At 36.2% G+C, this 17566-nt stretch overlaps 1 protein-coding gene across 5 annotated transcripts in view; it reads left to right on the top strand.

Moving 5' to 3' along the window:
- NR6A1 (nuclear receptor subfamily 6 group A member 1) overlaps window positions 1-17566 on the top strand; it is a 247673-nt gene that overhangs the window by 1136 nt on the left and 228971 nt on the right. The gene's annotated exons all lie outside the window — the stretch shown is intronic.

The following is a 17566-nucleotide window of genomic DNA, read 5'->3' as shown; positions in this document are numbered from 1 at the left end:
CCCGCCCGGGTGCCCGGGACACCTGCCTCTCGATAGTCCCCTTTCCCCCCTTTTACCGGGCCAACCTCAGTTGTCCTCTTCCCTTCCTGGATCCTGGACCCAAAGCCCTGCGAATTCCTCACCTGGCCCTGCCCTCGGTCCCGTTCTCTCCCTGCCCCCACGTCCGGGCCAAGTCCTCAGGTTCCTCTGGGCTGTCTCGTGGGCATACTCTCCCTCCTTCCTCCTTCAGGGTGTTTTATTTGTATCTGTTAGATATTTTCCCCCTTGGTGTTTGCAGCGGAATGTTTTTATTGGTTACGTGTAAGGAGCTTTTGTGAGGTCGTAAAAGGTGAACTTTTGAACTTGGAAAGCGCCCTGGAGCAATTAGCGCAGCAATAGCCCCGGGAGGCCTGCATTACAAAGGGTGCTCGTACAGGCCGGCAAACGCTCCGGCGGCAAACCCGATTTATTTATTTATTTGCCCTGCCTTCCACCTTTCACATCTCCTCATTTCCGAATAAAGGGCAGGCTCTCGAAGATCCGTGCCTCCTCCCCTCTCTGCGCCGTAAACTCGCAGTTCTCTGAAGGATCTAGGACCGAAGAGTGTCTAACAAATAACAGATTTCAGATTGAACGCAAACACCCGGTACAGTTAGGAGGCACTAAAAATTAATAGCTTCAGCAAGAAGTTTCTCAATCGGGATAGTGACCTGGCAGGTGTGAGGAAAGTAACCTGAAAATAGGTCATTTAATAGGGGCTCAGTTGTTGAATGAATGAGTTGCTACAGAAGGGGAGAAGTCTTGGGGTGGGTCTGTCTGTGCCTTTCGTATATTCATTAATTTATCAAACATTTATTGCTGAGTCAGAGGATCTGGTATTTTTACCGGTTAAGGGAAAAGTGTATTTAGAATAGAGCCTAGTAATTTTATTTGATGTTGCTAACCACATAGTGATGTGTTTTCAGAGCTCTTGGGCTTTTTAAAGATGTATGTGGTGTGGTATCTAGGTGGCTGGCAGTCCATAGGGTGTCTTTGGAGACTAATTTCTGAATGTGTACATGTTTGAGATCAATAAAATCCCGTGTCACAAAGGAGGAGGCAGGAATTCAGTTAGGATAGAAGGAGACAGTATCAGAGGAACAAAGGATTTCTTCAATGTTTTTGACTTTTTAAGCTAGTTTGTGTGGCGATTTGGTTTGTTGTTAATGTGTGAATGTTGTAAATTCTGATCTAAAATTTACTATGCAGATATTTTACCCAAGCCCCAGATCTATCTTATAGTGCATATTAGCATGTATATTTTCATAATGTCTTCCTATGTGTGAATACTTCCTGTACCCACCTGTGCATAACATGAAGATGATGAATTTTACTGTAGACTGTACTTTCAGTTCTACTTGAGAATAATATGGTAAGGAAAGTCTAGGAATTACATTTGCTATTAATTATTCATTAGTACATTTTAAAGAACTCAATGGTAATTTTAACTCTTAATCAAATTTCCCATTCATAGTCTCATTTCCTGAATTGGTCAGAACCATTTAGAAGAATGTTATCGAGCAAGCAATCCATTTAGGCTAAGGTGGCTTTAATATTTTACATCAGTCTCATTTAGTGCTACAAAAACTTGCTTTTTCTTTGAAAACACAATGGGAACTTTTGGCAGTTTGTGTAGAAGAAAATACATGAAACACTAGACTGTTGTGAGATTTTATGTTATTTTTCCATGTAAGAACTAGCATTGTATACTGTTTTAAAATTTGGGTTCATTAGCTCTTGTGAACTTAACACGCTCACAGAAGAATTACAAAAAATGTTAGCTTACCCGTGGAATGGTGGGAACATTTTTTTTTTTTAAATTGTACTTGAGGTGAAGGCTTACAGAGCAAATTCTCATGAAACAGTAGTACGCATATTGTTTTATGACATTGGTTAACAACCCCACAACATGTCAACCCTCTCCCTTCTCGACCTTTTTTTTTTTTTGGTGGGGAACATTTTTTTTTCCTACTTCCTAATTAATATTTTTCTTCAAAGTAAATGAAATTGCTTAAGTTCTAAGCAGAGAAAGTTACTTTGCCATACTTTTTATCCAAGTGACTGATTTCCATTTTGTACGAAATATTTGCAGTAGATAACTAGATAGAAGGTCTTTTGATTCCTATCATGAAGAAATAAACTGGAGGTGGAATTTTAGAAATGTCTTACTGCCAGAAATGCCATTGATACTGAATTTGTTGTTGTTCTGTACCGTCAAGTTGATTCCGAGATGCTGAATTTACAGTCCTTTAAATGGTCTTTATTATTCTTTCAGAACAGAGTTGCCAGCCTTTTGATCCACCATCACCCTTCTAGGAATTCCCTGTGCTGACTCTGCTAGATATTTCCAGTTGTTACTTGTGGGTCTTCATAACAAACATGAACTCATTTAGTCATAATAGAGAGCTGCTCCCTTTTGGGGTTTCAGAGGAAGATGAATGATTTGAGGAAGCATATGCTGAATATTGCATTTGTTCATTTTGTTTTAAGAGAATGAGGGAGTAGACTTTTAAATATTTAAAGCAAAGGAAGGTTATAAGTCATATGAAGTAATTAAAAGTACATTTTATATAATTACACTTTGGAGGAAATGGGGAAAGTTAACTAAATAATATGTCTTTCCTGCTGTGACCATACCATCCAAATGTTTATCCCTGAAAATAAATTAGCATTTTTTTTCCATGACAATTTAACTCTTCAGTTTGGTGACTTTTAAAATAAAGTCAATTCTGAGTTAACTCAGAATTTTCTACTTTCACTAAAACAAACAAACATACTATAGTACTGTGGTTCTTTAGTACAAACAGCATGCAGTTGTTTTAGTAGGTTATGTGACCTCCAAAGAACACTGAAAGGCAACAATGAACAAATTCACTGGTAATTTGAGTAGCTGAGGTGGGAGATGACCACACTTCCATTCTCAGATGTAAAATCCACCAAATTCTTAGAGTTCTGGAGCATGTAATCCAAATATGATCATGACATGCTTCCTAATCTATAAGTCATTATGAATTCTACAGCAAAATAGTATGTTGGTGCATGCATTAACACGTGAAAGGGACAGAGATGGGGAGGAAAGAAGTGGGGGTTGGGGGAACTACTGGTAAATTTCCTAAACTATGCCCAAATCATGCATTTCCGTGTTTTATTCATAAGTTCTTGGTTTCTCAAAAATTTCCCCCTTTTCCTGCGGCTGTGGGGCAAGGGTAGAAAATGGACTTTAAATTAAAATATCTAATTTTAAGGTAGTGGAGGATGATGAGTAGAAATGTCAACTGCTACTATAATATTGGTAAGGAAGTTTCTTATAACATTTCTAGCGCTTGTTGTGTAAGTTGGCTTTAAATCGCTAATGATACTTGTGTGTTTTGGGGCTTGGGGCCGGGTTAGTGAGTTTTATCTTTTATTAAGACACTATTACTTTGTTTTTACAACTAGATAGATATTTATTGGTTTGTGTTGAATAAGGTGGTCCATTAATGAATTGTGTTTAAGTGGCAAGTTCTGGCTTCTGAGTTTCAAGATCTTGAGGCTGTTTTCATAATTTTTGCTTCTTATGTTTACATTCGCGTTGTAGCCAAATTAAATGGCACTTCTCTGCTCAGTATTTTTTCCATGTATATAATTAGGTTGAAAATTAAATTTGGGAAGATGCTTTTAAGAGTAAATTTTACATTGCTGGTCAAATCAATTCTTTTAAAGTAGAACAATAAAAATGCCTTATTTTGTGTGAACCAGTTTCTAATCATTTTGTATGTGAAAAGGGGTCAGCAGTCAGAAAAATCAAAGTTCTGAATCAACAGATAAACAAGGTTGCATTTTAGCAAAGAATCAAAGTGTCCTTGAAACAGTTTTAAACAGAAGGTAGCTATCTAATAAGCCCACACAAGTAGCAATCTAATAACCAATTCTTTGTAATACTTTCAAAATATTTCCAAACCAATATGTTATGAAGAAAAATGTTTTCTTTCAAATTTTTATCTTCTTAAGGTTAATTTTTAAAAAGTTCTTCTTGGCACAGGTAACTTCTTAAGGGTCTATGGATGCCTTTGATTAATAACTAGAGCTCAGAAATACAGAATTATTAAAAGTGGGCAAGAAGGGGAGTTTGGTACTGAGCAGGTAATTCTTTTTCTGGTATTGAGCTTTTAACCTCTGTTAGAGCAAAAGTTTTAGATTCAGCTGAGGTTAGTCTTTATATATATATATATATATATATATATATATATAACTTTGAAATGCAATACACTGTATTCGTAAAATCAGGCCTAGTCTTCAGTTTATTGCTTGTTTTCCAGCATGGCTTGTTTTTACGAAAAAGATAAGGCTGTTGACTGTAGGTAATGGAGAATCAGAAGAAAACCGTTGTGAGATTTCTAACCTACTTTTCAGTGTGATTTATTTAGGAGTTAACTATAGAATAGAGAACTTCATTCAAAAGAGTAAAATGTTTCCTACTTTAGTTCTTCATTCTTTATTACCTGCTGTTTATCAGCAGCCTGTGTAGAACAGCTTCTTAAGAAAAAAGATTTTTTTCACTGGTTACATTTACTAAATAAGACTCTAGTAGTATAACCCGGTAATTCTAATTAACAGTAATTTCGTTTGGGAGCAGACCAGGATTTCCTCAGCTGGCTGCTGGGGAGCTGAATTGCTTTTTTCCCCACCCCCAGCTGCACCAAATCTTTTGATCCCCAAGCTACAGTGGTTGTCATTTGAGAAAGCAAACTGAAAGAAAATAAGTTGTGAAAATAGCCTACTCTGAGGCTTTGTTTGCAGTTTGGAATTTTTGTTCTACAAAAATTATAGGAATTATTGAGCCCTCAGATTTTTATCTGGAAGGGAGAAAACTGACCAAACTCTCATACATATCTAAAGTTCTCGATTTCCTTACAATTACATTTACTGTTAAAAAAATTGGGGGCTTTTATAATATTGACAGTCACTATTTCAAAAGAAGCCGTTCTAGTTATAAATTCACAGAAGGCATTCAAGTGTTTTGAATTTCTTTAGGAGTGGTTGTGTGGGGAAACAAAAGTTAGCCTTTGTGCAATAGAAAAATTTTCGTTCAAGGTTGTTTGTGGTTTCTTCATCAGCATTGTATAATAAGTTCAAATAGAAAATTACAAATTCTTGTCTTATACTAAATACATTTTACAAGTTGTTTTATTAAGAATTAACTTTAAGAAGTATCTTCAAATGATGAGGTCTTTGGGTCCTAATTGCAGACTCTACACCCTTCAATTTGTTTACACCAGAGAAGCTATTCAAGCATAAACCACAGATGGCAGTAGTAATATAGTTTTCTATTTTGTGGACATATTCTTCCTTTAAGTTAGTGTCAGTTCTGTGGGCACTGTTGATAAGTCAGCTGGCAGGTGTAATGTTTCCAAAACCAATTCCCTGGGCAGCAACATGTAATGTATTCGGGGAAACAAATCCGGGCATTTGATTTGAAGATAATACTCTGTGGGTGGTTTGAGCCAGAGTAGTGACTTCTCTCTCACAGCCCAAATGAGAAATTTTCATAAAAAGAAACTTGGTAATAGTGATAGAAGGAGTTGTTAGTAATAAGCTGGAACACAATGGAACTGTAATGGTTATTAGTAAAAGATGTCTTTAACATAGATATTTCCATGAACTGTTTTCATTGGAAGTAATTTATAATTCATTAGAAAATATATTCAAGAAGCATAATTTTGAGAGAGAAATGCACAACAAAATTCCTCATGTGAAGGAAGTAGATAGCCTTTTTGGCTTTTTATTTCCAACTCCTTCTGTTCATAGTTATGTGCAGTTAAAGTATTATATTCCATTATATTAAATTCATGTTTTTAGAAGGAAAAAATAGAGAACACACATTTTGAGTGAGTTCTGCTTACTCTTCCAGTTCATCATTGCACTGCCAAAATTTCTGTGTTCTCTATTTTTTTCTTCTAAAAATATGAATTGAATATCATTGATTAATTAAACTGATAAAGGATATTATCATTTCTGTGATATTTTACCCATGATGTCTCTTTCTAGCCCAAAGGAAACAGGTATAATCTCATAGTTTAGGACCTAGGAAACGTTTAAGTAACTAATCTATACCAGAACAAGGGACAGACTGATTTAGTGAAGGGAACTAGCTTAATCTGTATCTAGTTTTCATTTAAAAATTAATATTTAATTCATATGTTTATTTTAGTCCTGAAGTTGTATTACCTTGGAAGAATTAAGAATTCAGTCTTGACTGTTTTTGTTAATTCCTTATGCTGTACTGGATCAGATGGCAGTGTTCTTTTTATCATAGTTAACTCAGAGGACAGGACACTTCTGTGTAGCCTTATATACTTTTTGTCTTGCTTCCTCATCTCTTACCTTTAAAAATTAATAAATAATTAATGAAGTAGTACTCAGGCTGTATTATTTTTTATCATTCATCATTTGTTGATCATTCATTACTGGAATGTTTGTTTCAGGCTTAATCTCTTTCCATTTATCGAGTTTTTAAATTTATTGTAATCTCTAAACCAGTGGTTTTCAAAGTGTGGTCATTTTGGGTCCTTAATAAATTTTAAGAGTGTAAAATGGGTCCAGAGACCACTTGGACCAAAATCTGTGAAAACCCCTGGTCTAAACCATCCAGCTTAATGTGTAGGGAAAAGGTGACTTCACCAGATACTGTTGTTAGTACCTTGCTACTTTGGACTTTTCTTTTTAAAAAAATTTTATAATGGAGCTACCTTTTATTGAAAATGATTTTATATCAGTGTAAGTTTTCTTTGCTTGGGGCTAAATGAAACATGTAGTAGTTCACCCTCACTGAGTTCACTGATAAGGCTTTTGTTACTTGCTATGCTAAACCTGTTGCTTATCTATTAATTATCTTGTGGGAGCAGTTTTCCAAAAGAACCACTTTCCTTCCCAAGGGTAGAGTTATAATTGTGGAAATAAATCTGATAACACAAACATAATTTCTTACTTAATAAGAATCATTGCTATAAAAATAATGAAATATTTATAAAAGATAAAAATCTTATCTTGCTTTTAAAAATTTCCATCAATAATACCTTGCTTGCTTGCTTTCATTAGACATGTTTGGCTTTCACTGAGTCTTCTGAAGTTGTGATTTTGGCAGTGTCATTTTATAGGTCGGTTTGCTTTTAACCTGGTTTTCACTGAGATAGTAATAAAATCTGTATAGGAGAAACATCTCTGCTTCTAGTCTAAGAATACCCTTTCCTAGTGTGAGTAACATTTTAGTGTAAGTCAATTACTGTATTGTTAAAGAGTTACTCCTTATGGTAGTTACTAGGTAGAACTCCTTCTGTAGTGAGCTTGCTGGCTGTAGAAACGTCTGCAGAACAATGTGAATAACAATATGGAGTTATTGGAACAGAATTTAAGATGAAGCTTGGTGGGTAAAGAGAGATTTGTGAGATATTTGGGCTTCCTGCCTGAGAGCTCTGTGATTATCTTGATGTTCTTGAAGTTTCACGTAATGTAGCTTTTAAGGAATTTTTGTGTTTTGTGGCAGTTGCAGCTTAGTCATAAGAAAAAACAAGTCTTTCCTTTTTCATTTTAGTACTTGGATTTTATTTCAAGTTTTAGAAGAAATCTTCAAATGCATTCTTCCTCAATTGAGTTAAATAGCTTTAATTACTAAACCTAATAACTGAGATTTGTTTTCTTTTTTCTTCTATATTTCTGTTGTACTCCTGAAATCTAACCTGTCAGGACGCTTCCTCTCTAGCCTTGCAGTCCTTCCCCCAACTTGCCTTTTTAGCAGGATAATAAACCACCTGGCGGGGTTGGGGGGAACTCCCCATTGACATCCATTTAGAGGGCTTTGTTTTTTGAAAATGGCAGAAGTAGTCCCAGACTGGGAGGAAGCATTTTGGTTAGATGATGAGGAGGGATAGAGCAGGGACTCTGGAGTCTTACAGAACAAAGATCACAGCTATGTGACTTTGTCACTTGGCTTCTCTGAACTTTAGTTTTCTCATTTAAAAATAACAGCATAAACATTAATATAGTGCTTACTATATAACATTCTAAGCACTTTACATATGTTAACTCACTTTATCCTTATAACCCTATGGAGGTAGGTGTTCTATTATCATCCCCATTTTGAGATGAGAAAACAGATCTAGAGAGCTTAAATCCCAGGTTTCCCAGCTAGTAACAGTATTAGTAATTTGTTTCCTCAATTTACTATTTCCCCCACCCTTTCACACATATACACTCTAATGTGTCCAAAATCAACTGTAGGGTTATTAGGATTAGTGATAAACTCTATAAAGTGCGAAGCATAGTGTCTGCCCCAAAGCAGGCACCAGGGGATCCAGGCCATTTATGGTTGTTGAGGAGGCCCAGAACTCAACTCCTGGGGATTAAAACTAGTTGCTGTCAAGTTGATTCCAGTTTATGGTGACCCTAGTGCGCCTCTGGGTGGACTGGGACTTCCAACTCTTTGATTCCCAGCTGAGGGCCTTAACTGTTCGCATCATTCAGGGATTCCTGGAGAGTAGAGAGTTGCAAGGATCCACTCTTAGAGTTGCAAGTGGCTTTTTTTTTTCATGTTGGCTTTAATAAGTGATTGACCAGAGAGCACTTTTACTTAATCAGGGGTCCAAAACCAAACCAAACCCATTGCCATTGAGTGGATTCCTACTCATAGAGACCCTGTAGGACAGAGTAGAATTGCCCCATAGAGTTTCCAAGGAGCAGCTGGTGGATTTCAACTGCCGACCTTTTGGTTAGCAGTCCAGCTCTTAACCACTGTGCTGCCAGGGCCCCTAATTAGGGATAGCCCTTGGTAAACCTAAAGGGTCCTGAAGGAAGAAGGGTTTTGAGTTACTCAAGACGGGGAAATCATGGCTTATATCTGTATCCTCGGCGCCAGGAACAGGGAATTAGTGTTTCATAAATGTTGAATGAATGAAAGAAGGTAAGGTCACAAATCTGAGTCCTTTGCTTACATCAGAGTCCTTTGAATCTGTGTCCTTTAGTGTGAGCCAGAGAAAGTGTACAAAATATAAGGGAAGGGAAAATCGGGACCAGTGTCTAAGTCAAGAAGTGTGTTGTAGCTCAATCCAAGGTTTGATGGACCCTGCTGAACCAGAATGTAGTTTCCTTTTGGAAGTGTGCCCTCCTTGTGACTAAAGTGACTGGATACACCAGATTAAGATAAGATAGCCAATAAACTCCTGACTGTTTGCTTGACTGCATTGAGGAATGCAGATTAGGAAAAGATGGCCTTTGTCCCCTGTAACTTTTATTTCTGCGACAGAAAGCTGAAAGAGGGAAGAATCAACCCAAGAAAGCTGATGTGGCCCTTTGAAATGGAAATGTAAGAGTCAGTTGTCCAAAGTTTGTAAAATATAGAAAGTGATTTCCAGGCAAAAAGAGAGAGAGTGAGAAAGACATGGAAGAGGATAGGCAGGTAGGTTAATAGATGATGGAAACAATGTAGTTTGAGTTGGAAAGGACTTCAGAGAGGAGGCCAGTTACATTATTATTTGAGGAGGTGATAGGCCCAGGGAATAGATAGACCTGGGTTATGCCTGGGTTCTGATTTTAGCTCTGTCACAAAGTGTGTCTCTATGGGCTCACCTATAAAATGAAGGGCCTAAATTAGATAATCCCTTAAGGGATTTTCCAGCTTTATGATGGAATGAATTTGGATAATGGGAAAATTCAATTTAGGAAGGCCTTGCCTAAAACAAATAGCTATGATATTCACAGACCAGATTTTCTGGGATAATTTTGATTTCAGGTATTCTGTATTATTCTTCTAAGAACGTTTACACTTCTGTTTATCTGTTTTAAAACACTTGACTGCTTTACAGTCTGTAAATTCCATTCTCTGGATTGACTATAGAAATGTTGGCGATTAAAATTCTAATGTTATACTAATTTGTAATATGAACTTGAAATTAGATATCTTTTTTTAAAAACATGATTACTTTTCTTTCCGTTTATAACTCCTCTATGCGACACTTCACTTTTGTGACTAGAGTTTCATTCACTGAGTCAGACTTATAGTTTTCCCTCATTCTTGTGAAGAGATTTTTATCTGCAAAACTCATTCAGCATTGAGAAGAGTCCTATCCTGTTAAGATAGATGTCCTGCATTTGAGAAGTGGAATTCATCAAGGAAAATTGCAAAACAGGAGAACCTCCTTTAATGCTGCTGGTCTGTAAAGAGGGAACCCAGCAGGAAAGGGGCAGCAGTGCAGGGAGTGGGGGAGGTGGGGAGATGGAGGAGAGGTAGCAGGGGAGCTGCAGTTGAAATATTCATCAATCATTTTACTGGCACAAGGAGACCAATCAGCCTTTTAGAGGGGAGAACTTAATCACATAATGTGGGAAATTACCATTGCTTTCCCACCAAAAAATATTCCTTTTCATGCTGACACATCAAATCTGACAAGTAGTTGGGCTGGCTGAAATTCAGAGCTAAGTGCTTGCAAGCAATGTCTGAAAGTACTGCTGTGAAAAACAAAAGCATTTAACGTTTGAAGATAAAATTTCCTATCTGCTGAGAGCCTTTTCAAAATATTTCAAAGTAAGTTTGGTTTTGATACAGTGTGCCCAGTAATAAAAAGCAGTTACTGAGAATTTATGGGCAATACTGGGTGTGTGAAATACTATAAATTTATCTGCAAAGCTAGTTTCAGGAGCATAGATGGGTCTCATGGCTGAAGAATGCTCAGTGTTTCCAATGCCTTGTTTGGAAAGCAACTTCAGAGCATTGTCTAAGGGACAAGTCCTGGGGAACACAGTTGGAAGTGCTTGCTTATAAATAAAAGCATGAGGAATGGGATTTAGCCTTATCTTGTATTTAGGTTTTAAATGATTGTGATTTCTGAACACCTGTACTTGAATCGGAGCTCTGGTGGCTCACTGCTTAATCATTCGGCTGCTAACCAAAAAGTTCGAATCCACCAGCTGCTTCTTGGAAACCCTGTGGGGCAGTTCTACTGTGTCCTATAGGGTCCCTGTGAGTCCGAATTGACTTGACGACAGTTGATTTGGTTTAGTGCTTGAATTACCTGTGGTCCTTAGGTATGAGCTGCTTAAGAATCTAATGCTTTTGGAAATAAAAATGCAGGATCATTATATAAAATTTGGAAGATGAAGGAAAAAATTATCTGTAATCTTACCTCCAGGCAACTTTTAACATTTTCTTGTTTTTTTCTAGACTTTCTTTAAATTCTTATTTCTTGCTTGTTAAATGATCATATAGTATGTAGATGTGTGTGTATATACATATCATTATGTATTCTGCTTTTTTGTTTAACTTTAAGCTTTTTCTCATGTTATAAACCTCACTTGTTCAACGTGAATTTAGTTCAAACTTTTAATAGCTACATAAAAGCCTGTTATTTTTCATCACTGGACATTTAAATAGTTTTTAGTTTCTCACTGTTTATAAAGAATGCTGCCCAGACCATTCTTGTGCTTGGTTTTGTTTTGACATTTCTTAGGGTTAGATTTTTAGAAGTATGTATCTCTACTTTAGCATACCTTTACTAACAACTTACTGATTTATACTGCGATACCTTGTATACTAACATCAGGGCTGTCGGCAGTACTTATTATTTTTTTATAAATGCTTGATGCTTGAGATAGAATTGAGACACTGTGGTAGACTATTTGCTCTGTTCTCATTTTTGGGAGTGACAAAATAATTTCCAATGCCTTTTGTCCCCTGAATCTTGTAGATTTCTGGCATTAGTCCTCCTATACATGTTGCCTCCAACCCCCACCCCACCTCATTCTTCCCAGCCTGGTCCTAGCAGTGTTCAGGGACCATTTTGAGACTGCTGTCTTTCTCTTTGTATAGATTATTGGGAAATGGGTGGCAAAGACACTCTGGAGCCTTCTCTGGTTGCCTCTAAAAATCTCGGGTGGATTTATGTATGTATGCCATGTGTATGTATATATGTATGTTGTTTCTAATATAACTATATCACTTTCTTCAAAGTCTTCAGTATGTCTCGAAACTTAAAAATTAGGTACATGGAATTGTTGTTGGGTGGAGAGAAAAGTTAAACTTGCATTCCTTTACAAATCTGCATAATTTTGGCATGAGTTCCTCAGTGGCTAGCTTCTGTCCTAACCCTGTGCAGAGCTTGATGGTGAAAAGACCTGAATAAATCTTATGCTAATTTGAAAGACATTCACATTTTTCAACAGGGCTGGTTTCAGTGCAGAAACATTTTGAGAGTCAGGTTGTCTGCTAATTTTGAATGAAAGCATAAGTTATATTTGCTGAATTATTAGAGTCATTTAGTCATTTTTAAGGTTTGTGTTGATTGAGAGTAAACAGTGAATGTTTGAAGATCATTTGCTCTGCTTCTTTGTGCTCACCACTGGTGGTCAGAGAACTTGGAATTTGCCAAGACACAGTTTTTTTTATAATGCTCTTTAATAAGAAAGTGAATAAGCCAGCTGCTCTTTCCCTCAACTATACTGAGTACAAACCTCCTCAAATCCTGGTTAGTAATTAAAAGCCTTGAGACGACCTTGAATCTAACTGAACTACAGAAGCTGTCTTGAGTTGAATTTATAGCTTTTGTTGATTTCAAAGGCGGTTAAGTAGAATCCTGTTCTATTTGCTAAAATATTAAGCAGTAGCCTTGAATGTGTATTGAAGATCAGAAATAATTAATAAGAGGTGCTATTAAAGTGCAAAAGAGAAGCCCAGAATGGACCACAAAAATAATTAAGTTTGTCATCTATTCATTGAGTGTTTAAAATATGTACTTGAAAAGGTTTAAGGTAGAATGGCATTTCTCAAAGTGTCTGCTTGCTCTATTCAGATTTACTGAAAAGATCTATCTTTTCCCCATCATAACAGCAAAGAAATTTTTGAACCCAATGGGGAGTCAGAAGAAATATTTAATACTTTTTAAAGTAACAATTTAATTGATTCTTAAAAGAATCTTACAGGAGGGAGTTTTGTTAGTAAAACTTGCTGATTATACTCAGGTAGTATAAAAGTAAAAATACTAATATTTTAAAAATCCTTTATATATGGGCCACATCATAAGATCTGTGAGCAGAGAATTCTTTTGCTTATCAAAAAGGGCAGAATGTATTCCTAGTTGTTTAGAAAGCCTTGAACTACTGTCTTACTGATAGAAGAAACCTTGAAATTGTTGCTATAAGGTCTTCTGTGTCAATAGGTGAGATAAGACATATCCTCTAGCATCACAAATATGATAAATACCTGAAGTAAAGCAAATAATTTGAGCAAGCACCGTCATATAGAGTTATTTTAGATTTTAGGATTTAGTTTTTACATTTATTTCGTAACACTAGCCTAGTCACACTTTGATCAAAATAGTTGATCATAAAATTGTATGCCAGCGTGTGTGTGAATGAAAGCAACATAATGAAAGAAAAAAGTTGTAATAGACAGTAGGGATTGCAGTCTGGGATCCCTAAAGACATTATGGGGGCTCTCAATCAATTTCAGTTTTACAAACAGTAATCTAAAATTATATGAGCAATAAGGATGTCTAGGCAAATAAAATAATACAACCTCTAAAATTTTGACTTTTGCCTGAAATTATTTCAATTTTGTCTGGCAATAATGCACTCAGACCCTGAATAGTTAACTACAGATTTTTGCAGAAAAAGGTAAAATAAATAGCTATTTTAGTTTGGTAGACAAACTGCAGAGGTGGGGGTGGCAATTAAAAGTTATTTCAGTGAAGTGTTTTTATGATGTAGTGACAACTAAGATGCCCTCCTCCTCCTTAGTCACTGTTTTTTCTCTTTTTCCCCTCCCCGTTTGTCTGTACCCTATCTTTTCCTCATGACCTGCAGCCCAGACAAGGCTGTATCTTTCTGCCAGAAGAGTTCCTCTCTCTGCCCCAGTTCTCTCCATCTGCAGCAGGAGAGAGTTGGGGTAGAGACAAATTGAACATTCTTGAAAATGCTGCTATTTTGTTAATTCTAATTGGGCAGAAGTCTTTAAAAATTAATCAAACTGTTCCATCAATTTGAATTAATACAAACTATCTGTTACGTATTGAATTATGTCCCCCCAAAATATGTGTTGCAAATCCTGACCTCTATGCCTGTGGTTATAATCCCATTTGGGAATGGGTTGTCTTTCTTATGTTAATGTGGCAGGATTAGTGTCGGGTGTATTTTGAGTCAGTCTCTTTTGAGATATAAAAGAGATTAAACAAGCAAGCAGAGCAGAGATGGGGAAGACACATGCCAAGTATCATGAAGATCACCAAAGAGCCAAGGAATAAGGACCTTCCCCCAGAGCCGACAGAGAAAGAAAGCCTTCCCCTAGAGCTAGCACCCTGAATTTGGACCTCTAGCCTCCTAAACTTTGAGAAAACAAATTTCTGTTTGTGAAAGCCACCCACTTGTAGTATTTCTGTCATAACAGCACTGGATAACTAAGACACTGAATAGTTAAATAAATAAATAAATTTTTGGTAAATTTAGAGAGTTGGCTATTTAGAGATTTGGCCATTTGGTGAATTGACTTGGAAGTACCTCAGAGATACATTTGGAGAATGAAATTAATGAAGTGCCTAGTACTACACAGTCGTTGGACTGGAGTATGTACTCAATTGGCATTTCTTGACTCACTCCTACTTAGGGAACTGGGAACCACCTCTTCTCCCCACAAATGTTTCCTCATCTGTGGGCTCTAGTTGGACAATAGCAGATGATGAAGTGATCAAGGCTGATTTTACAAACCACCTGATAACTTTTCCTTCCATCATAAGGTTGTTGAATTTGCCCAAACGAAATGCCGTCTTTTAGCTTGGACATCTGCTATTATAAAATGGCCCTGCCTTCTTGGTACTTTTTGAGGTCTGACTTCTCAATGATTTAAGACATGTACCACTTTTCTGTAGCACTTTATTCCCAGCCATTTGCTTGTAACTAGAATTATGAGCCTTAGAAGAATAGACTTTGGTTTTATCCGGGTAAAAAGCAAGGCCAGGTCCTTGGAGATCCTTGATGAGAAGTGTCACAACCAGCGCAAATACTCCTGTGTGTTATACACAAGACGCCTAGCTTCCCCTCTCTCCCTTGGAAAGCCTTCCTCTGGAGGTCTTTAAAAGAACTTTCTGGTAATATCCTTAAAAAAGGAAGGGAACAAATGGTTGTTAAACACTCACTGTGTGCTGCCAGGCCCTGTGCTAAACTATCTCATATAATCCTTTCTGCACCTTTTCTTGATAGGTGAAGATATCCCTGTATTACATATGAGTAAACCGAGGCTTTGAGTTGAAAATAATTTACCACTATTATACCACTATTTCACTAAAAGAGTATTTTCTGTACTTCACAGTCTTTCCTGTAAAACCATCAAACTTTCTGCCATTTCCTAATATATTGTTTATTTAATACTTTTAACATTGAAGGTAGTTAATACTTTTAAACCAAAATTTATTTAGAAGGAATTTTTGTCATTATCCTAAATGGAAAAACTATTTGCCATAAATAGAAGGTAACAGTAAAACTGATTTTAATGAAAATAAAATTGTTAAAATTGAGCTAGATGCTATTGTCTGCCTAAGTCTCTGAGCCTTTGTTAGAAAGGGAGATTAGCAAGTATTAGAGAGGCAATAGACAAACTAGCACCAAACTGAGATTTTTCTTCTGATGCAGTCAGGATTGAAAGAGAGTTGAAAAGGCAGTAATTTTGGAGTGTTTTAAAATCCTTTCTCCTTGTACCACTTAAGATCTTGCAGTGGTCTCCTCACTTTGGGAAACACTGATTTAGGTGATAGTGTATTCAGTTTACAGATGAGTAAACTGAGGCTTAGAGGGGAGAAAATTTGTCAAAAGTTGAACCACGAGTCCCATAGACCTTATTGCCTATGCCCTCCCCACCATCTTCCTTGTCCTCCCTTTTCTGCCTCTTACTCCTTTCCTCTCATCTTTCCTCTCTTCTTCCCACTCTTCTAGGACATTTTGGCTGACTCCGAGGTAGTATAGAGATTTTTAGATGCATTTTTCTGATTTTTTTTTTCAATTAACTGTAAGGAATCCTGGTGGCACTGTGGGTAAGCGTTTGGCTGCTAACCAAAAGATCGGCAGTTCAAATCCACCGACCATTACTTGGAAACTCTATGGGACAGTTCTTCTCTGTCCTATAGGGTCGCAGTGAGTCGGAATTAACTCGATGGCAGTGGTTTTGTTTTTGTTTTTTTGTCTGTGAGATGGGCTTTCAACTTAGGGAACTCAAGTCTTTCTCCAAAAATTACATTTCTTGGTGTTTACTAAATTCTAGAAGTTGAATGTAAAATATACAGTAATTTTGTAGGCACTTATAGCCCTACCTAAAGTGTTTGTTGAAGTAGCTATAAAAGACATCATAAACCTTTTTGTTCCTGATAGGGTAATATTGGAAAAGTGAGTTTGAATAAAGATACTATCAGCAGTTTTTGAAACAGATGTTATCACAAGTGCAAAAAACGACAATTTCTTTGATGTTATTGTCTTTCATAATTTGTTTATAATAATTATAAATTTAATTAATATTTTATTGCATTATGTTCCAATACAGACAGTAGGAACCTGATACAACTTTACCATAAATGGAGCCTAGATTATAATTAAAATTTTAAAAATATAATTCTTTTTGAAAAGTAGATGGTTTATATTTTAATTTGATTTTTATTATCTTTGAAACTTCCTGAATAACTAAAAAACATTTTCTATTGTCATTTTTTACTATTTAATTTTGTATTGTGACAATTGCTTCTTCAAATACGAAAAGGTATTCTGTAAAAAATTTGTGCTACTAGTTCTTACAGAAGACTCAGTTCTGAATTATTTTAAGTAGCATCTTTAAAAATTCTTCATAGAAACATTTTATACTTAGAAAAATATTGTGAGGAATTTTCCTTGCAATCACAGTTATGATACTGTTCACACCTCAAAGTAGAATAGTTCTCACTCAAGGGGTTTACTTGGTGAATTGATTTTCCTATATTTAATTTATTGTATTTTGTCTATGCTAGGTTTATCTTTGAATACTGTGAATTCTTGATAAATCATCTCGTGTAACCTATTCCTAATAGGTTTCTGATTTAGGGGCCTGACTGGTGATAGCCTATTATAGTGTATGGTGTGCCAAACCTGATATAATTGATGTTTTAATACAAATTTTCTAATACTTGGCATAAACCAAAATACATAATTCAGTCTTATATGGCACTTTGAACCCAGGGTTTCAACCCAGAGCTTAGCCCAGGCTAAGGAGATTTGTCAGCATGCCTTGGTATGAAGTAGTGAAGACTTAAACCAGGAGTTTTGAAATTTTGTAAACAAGCTTATATGTGCTCTCTAGAGGAGTTGTCCTGCTTAAGTTGCAAATCACAAATAAAAACTTAGTTTCTCTCTTAGAGCATACATGGCACTATGTATGTTCTTATTAAAAAGAAAAGTTTTTGTCCCAAACTGATTACTTAGTTGAGTTGTGATTTAGCAACTCTATCATGTGCAAAATTATCCTAATTTTTACTTGGGTGTAACTAATGTCTTCCTCTGAAAATTTGGTCTTTTT

This window comes from Trichechus manatus, unplaced genomic scaffold (assembly GCF_000243295.1).
Source record: "Trichechus manatus latirostris isolate Lorelei unplaced genomic scaffold, TriManLat1.0 scaffold00038, whole genome shotgun sequence".
NCBI classification, from domain to species: domain Eukaryota; kingdom Metazoa; phylum Chordata; class Mammalia; order Sirenia; family Trichechidae; genus Trichechus; species Trichechus manatus.
Note: the sequence above shows the minus strand (reverse complement) of the source record. Positions and strands in the feature narration are given on the sequence as shown.